Source organism: Trichechus manatus, unplaced genomic scaffold, assembly GCF_000243295.1.
Source record: "Trichechus manatus latirostris isolate Lorelei unplaced genomic scaffold, TriManLat1.0 scaffold00176, whole genome shotgun sequence".
Taxonomy (NCBI): domain Eukaryota; kingdom Metazoa; phylum Chordata; class Mammalia; order Sirenia; family Trichechidae; genus Trichechus; species Trichechus manatus.
In genome coordinates, this window is record NW_004444112.1 from 3672272 (window position 1) to 3678440 (window position 6169).

The window sequence follows — 6169 nt, forward strand, 5'->3', positions numbered from 1 at the left end:
GCCCAGAAGCTTAACCTTGTTCATGACATTTTTGGTCTAATGTGATGCTCATGATTAATTTTTTCCAGACTACAGTTGACCAACCAGTATAACTTTCTGTCTCGCATTCCTCCCATTTGTGCAATAGTAAAGTCCTATTGATTAAGCCATTTATCTTTGTCAGGATTCTCTAGAGGAACTGAGCCAATCTGGCATGTGTGTATATATATACATACACACACACACACACAGAGGAGAGGTTATATTAAAAAGTTGGTTCATGGTTGTGGAGCTAGCAAGTCCAAAATCTATAGATCAAGTAACAGGCTGGAGTTTATGTCTGTGTTTTGCCCCGAAATCTGTAGGTCAGACAACGGGAAGAGAGTGGAGTTCTGACAGTATGTCTTTATAGTCTGGGGAATACACCATAAGCAAAACTCCCCTTTTCTTCAAGTGATTGGAGTAGGCCCACCCACATGATGGGAGGTAATCTGCTTTAATTAAGGCCAGCTGATTTAATCACATAATTTCACAACAGCATCTAACTGACGTTTGATCAAATGACTGGGCACTGTAGCCATCCAAGTTGCACATAAAATCAACTATCACTTTGTGTAGCTCAGCAGTGACAGTATGATGTGAGTAGCTCTTTGCTGAGGTTTGGCCTAATGTGCATTGCTGACCAAAATTTTCTTGGAAAGTGCAGGAATTTGGGGCCTAATTAATAACCTGGATGCCTGGATTTCTTGTGAGACCAGATGTCCCCTTGATGAGAATACAGTTGTGACAACCTCTAGTGTTTCTGGTAACAGCATGAATTTGTTTCCTTGTCCTCAGGGAATGTCCCCTTGTAGAGGGGAAACATTTTCGCAGGTCCTATGAAAGAGCCATGTGCCCTGAAGTCCAGAATTCAGTAGGAGACTGTTTTTGGTAAGACTACAGGGGCCAGGTGGGAACCATAATTTGTACAGAAACACTGACTGTGATTAACAGGCACTGATGAAGACTGCAGCAAATTCCAGACAGTGCGCTTACAAACGTATATCCACGAATGTTCCAGTGACTATGGCTGAGCAGTAGCCCCATGGAGAAACATTTTCAGGACATCCAGACCTGCCTATGTTCCATGGCTAAGGTCATTGTTGGAGCAAAGATTTTGTGGATTCCTGTATACTATCTGGGCTGTTGGCCAAGTACATTGCTGTTTAGGCAGGAAAACAAGGATAGAAATCAAATGTTATAGTCAGTGATGTGACTTTGTGACTTAGCCAGCAGGCCTATCATTCTAGATGCTGTCATTGTTAACTCATATTTCCTCCAATTCATGGCTCCCCTTCTCCAGTCATGAGGAAAGAGATAGTAGTGTGGATATATGGTTGCCAAACCTGGTTTTCCGAATAGAGTAGGGATCTGGATATTTATTTTGAAACATTTTAAAAGCTTTATTGTGGTATAATTGACATGCAATCAACTATGTAAAGTATACAAGTTATACGGTTTTGACATACATAGTTATCGATGAGTCCATCATAATGATGGTAACGAATATATACATCACCTGTTATTTACCCTGTGCCCTTTTATAGTCTATCTTTCCCTGCCCTCCCCGGCTTTCTAGACAACCACTGATTTACATTCTTTCACTATACTTGGTGTACATTTTCTAGATTCTTAATAAGTGGAATCACGATGTATTTGCTCTTCCCTCCCCCCCCCCGTTATCCACCTCTTTTCTCAGTTTAACATCCATTTATTTACTTCCTCCCTTATCTCATTCTATTTCATTGCCACATTTAGAGCACTTCTGGCATTTTTCCCATTATGGGCCTAGCTCAGTGGCAGGTGGCAAGTGAGCTTAGGAAATCCCACAAAACCAGCCAGCATTTAGCATGCTGGGGCTGGGAGGAGGTTTTTGGTGAATTTGGGTGGAGTGTGTAGAGAAAATAGTGTCCTTCCAGTGTTTTTACTGACTTTCTGATGATTCTGCCCACGGCAGAGCAGGGAACTGCAGGTGAGGGTCTACTCTGAGACCTCCTTACAAACTAGGAGAGATATTTGAGGTAGGAATCTCTTGAATCCTTTGATTCTTGGCTATGTGGACCAGCTGGTATTTCAGGAAAGTCCCTTGTCTCTGAGACGACTTCTGCATGAGACAGTGTCCTTGAGTGACAGTCTGATTTGGACAGTGCCAGGTCACAGGGCTGCATCCATGTTATGGCTAAAACAAACTTCTCTGAACTAGCAGGCCCCTCACTCCTTGAGATCACCACTTTCCCCTTCCTGTATCCTCAGCTTACTGTCTCCTTTCTCCCATAGGTTAGGGCACTTTGAAAAAGGACATCCTTGGCCCTCCAGTCAAACACTTTTGGCTTCAAGTTTCAAATTAGGATGTTGAAGAAGCAGACAACCTCTAGAGGATGCCAAGATTTCCCAGACCTGTGAGGCAACCCACACATTAAGCCCCAACCCTAGTGAGTCCAGGAGGCCCTAGCAAGTCCTGTGTGGTCCATTGCCCCCTTCAGCCTGCCCTCCACCCCTGCACCAGATCAGGGGGCAGAGAACACATCATCTCATTCTGATCAGAGTCTAATTACTGTGTAACTTAGACTCCTAATCCAGTAAAGAAAATCACAACTTCACCCTCTAAATCCAAGGTATAGGGTGTGTCTAGGAGACTCTTGAGCAGGTTCTCCTGGTCCCCTTTGCACATCTTCCAGGGAAATTGTTGTCAGCATATTTGAATATCAGCACTATGTGCAGGGCTTTAGAGATTAATGCAAAAATGTCTGTACATGATATATCCTCTTGTCTAACAGCTGGGTCCCACATTGTATGGTTTAAGTTAACCTCACTCAGAATTTGGTCTTTTTTCTAGGTTCCTTGGAGGTATCCTCTAAACCCTTGGAATTTGGAGTGACTGGAATGTTTGTTATGCTAACAAGATTAGTCAGGTGTGGGGCCCAGAAGAACCACCTGGTGATACCCACCCTACCTCCAGTGAGGGGAAAGGGGCTGGATATTGAGTCCATCTGTGTGTGCAGTGAGTCAAAGGCCTGGTGATCTGTTTCCAAAAATCAACCACTTAAAACCCTATGGATCACAATGGTCTGTGTTCTGTTGTGCATGGGGTCACCATGAATTTGGAGCTGACTTGATTACAACTAACAAAAAAACCCCGATAAACACGGCACAAGCTCGTGTGAGCTTCTTTGTTGGTGATAGACATTGATATACCAGAGGGTAACGCATCCCTTGGGACATGAAAGCTTCTTGCTGGGGTCTCTCCCAGAACTCACTCTATGCATCTTAATCCTTGTCCGGTTTGTATCCTTTCTTTTTCTAATAAAAGTGTGAGTGTAGTGCTTTTCTGGTTTCTGTGAGTCATTCTAGTGAGTTATTGCACTGTAAGGGATAATGAGAGACCTTAAATTTATAGCAATCAGGTCAGAAGTGAGGGGGCCTTGGGGACACCTGAGCTTTTACCTGGTGTCTGAAGTCTTAGGCAGACTTGGCGGTCTGGAGGACTGTGCCCTTTAACTTGTGAGGTATGACCTAGCTCCTCATGGTCAGGGTCAAAAAAACTGCATTTGTAGTTGATGTCAGGGAAGATATTTAGTTTGAAATCTCTAAGTTGTAAGTGATGATAAAACAATTGCTATCTATCTAATTAAATTAGCTAATGAAACTACATTTTTGCCTAATAATATTTTCTAAGTCTAGAAGGATCCTACACTCATGTTACTGTAAAGAATTTCAAACTGAGAAACCATGATTCATTTTATGTTTGTCTAGACATGGTAAGGAACCTTGGTGGCACAAGGGTTAAGTGCTCAGCTGCTAACCAAAATAGCAGTTCAAATCCACCAGTGGCTCAGTGGGAGAAAAGACCTGGTGATCCGCTCCCATAAAGATTTCAGCCTAGGAAACCCTCTGGGGCAGTTATGCTCTGTCCAGTAGGGTTGCTCTGAAACAGAATCGACTTTACAACACAATAACAGACAAGTTAATGCAAAATTCTAACAAGAAGTTCATTATGCAAGGTGAAGATCTAAACCTGAATTATACGTTTGGCAAATGTATTTTTAAATATATGTGGTGTCTTGGTTATCTAGTGCTGCTGTAACAGAAATACCACAAGTGGGTGGCTTTAACAAACAGAAATTTATTTTCTCACAGTTTAGAAGGCTAGAAGACTAAGGGCGCTGGCTCTAGAGGAAGGTTTTCTCTCTGTGTCGGCTCTGGAGGATGGTCCTTATCTCTTTGAGCTTGTGTTCCTGTGTGATCTTTATGTGGCTTGGTATCTCTCTTTCCCCATCTGTACTTGCTTGTTTAATCTCTTTTATATCTAAAAAAATTGAAGAACACCTTATACTAATCTTGTCTTACTAACAAAGTCAACCCATTCCCAAATGGGATTATAACCACAAGCATAGAGGTTAGGATTTACAACACATTTTGTGGGGGGGGGGGCACAATTCAATCCATAGCATATAGTATCTCCTTTTGGATTTACCATGCAAGTGCCTGAAAATTTCTGAGGAAAAACACCACATTTTTATATATTTGTGTTAATTTTTTCTCTTGAGATATGCTAATTTACATATCTTCAGAACCTAGGGTTCTGCCCAAGGTGAAATAAAGAATTTCCGAGAGTGGAAACAAAGTTAAAAGCAATACTAGAGATTTATTATTTGATCAGCTATTTGAATCATAAATACAACTGGGGAACACACAGCCTAAACCTCGTGTTCCAAAGAAATGTGGTGACATTGGAGTTTATATAGTCAGAGGGGAACAAAGAGTCTGAGAAGTCCAAATGGTTTAGCTGGTTTTTCAGAGATTCATTAAAATGTCCTTCAATATTAAGAAAACAAATGTCACAAGTGTAAGGGGGAAAATCCCTGATAAGTGGCTCTTAGATAACCAGGCATCTCCTTGTCTGGAATGCAGGAGTTAGAGAGCAGGGACTGTTGGTTATATATAAATCTACAGAAACAAGCTAATTACTATTTCTAAAACTTATGTTACTTATTATTTTAACTTTTGCCTTACGAAACCAGGTAGCAGCCATGCTCTTCCTGACCGGGCATAAGTAACACCATCTTTGTTTTTAGCTTCCACAGCCACAAAACATAGGAACTTCTCAGGTATTTTCTGAGTATGCTTCTCCTGCACATAGATGTGGCTTTCTCAATTCCTGTTGTACATGATGTGTTTGAAAACCTTAATTTCTGAAAGAAACTCTCTCTCCCACTTCTTCTGGCCTTTAATGGGCTACTGTATGCCCAAATAGCACTCTAGACCTAGGTGACCACAGATGGTCACAGCCCAGGTCACTGCCTGCTGCTCCCCAGTCCTGTGTGAGTTCTGAGACAAGCCAAACCAGGTCAAACGTCTTCCTTCAGTCCAGCAACAAAAAACTATTGCCATCGAGTCAATTCTGACTCATAGTGACCCTAGAGGACAGAGTAAAACTGCCCCCATAGAGTTTCCAAGGAGCGCTTGGTGGATTTGAACTGCCAACCCTTTGGTTAGCAGCCGTAGCCCTTAACCACTACACCACCAGGGCTTCCTCAGTCCAACAGGCAGCCGTCAACTTATAACACACACACAATATTTGTAGTGTGTTCTGCTCCATCTAGAGCCAGAAACAGGACTCCCTCTTTGACACCATTGGGTCTGCCACTTTCTGCTTGGTTCTTTTGTTGTTGTTGTTGTTTTCTGGGCTGAGGAGAGTATGTAGTTGCCTATGCCACCGTCTTGTCTGAACTCTTCCCTTTTATTAGGTATAAATTTAAATGAAGAGAAAGTACTGAGAAAGAGTTTGTATACAAAGGAAAGATGTTCATTCTTTTGTTTTGCTTTTTAAAGTATACTGATGTGCAGACTAAAAGGGTCTGAACCACGATTTCTCACCACCACTTCCTGGAGGTCTCTTCAGTGAGCAAGCCAAATGGTTGAATAGCCAACTATGCAGAGTCCCAGGCTTTCAACTGCCAAGGAAACTTGTGAAGGGCCCACCCACAAAAGAGGCAGCTAATAATAATAATAATAAAAAAAAACTACATTGCTTATCCCTCACCTCCTTCAACTGTTTGCTCACCAGCCCTCTCTCTATGTTTAAAAGGTCTCCCTTACTGCGCTGTGTAATTTTATAACCCATCTCCCACTTCTCAGCACCCTTACCATC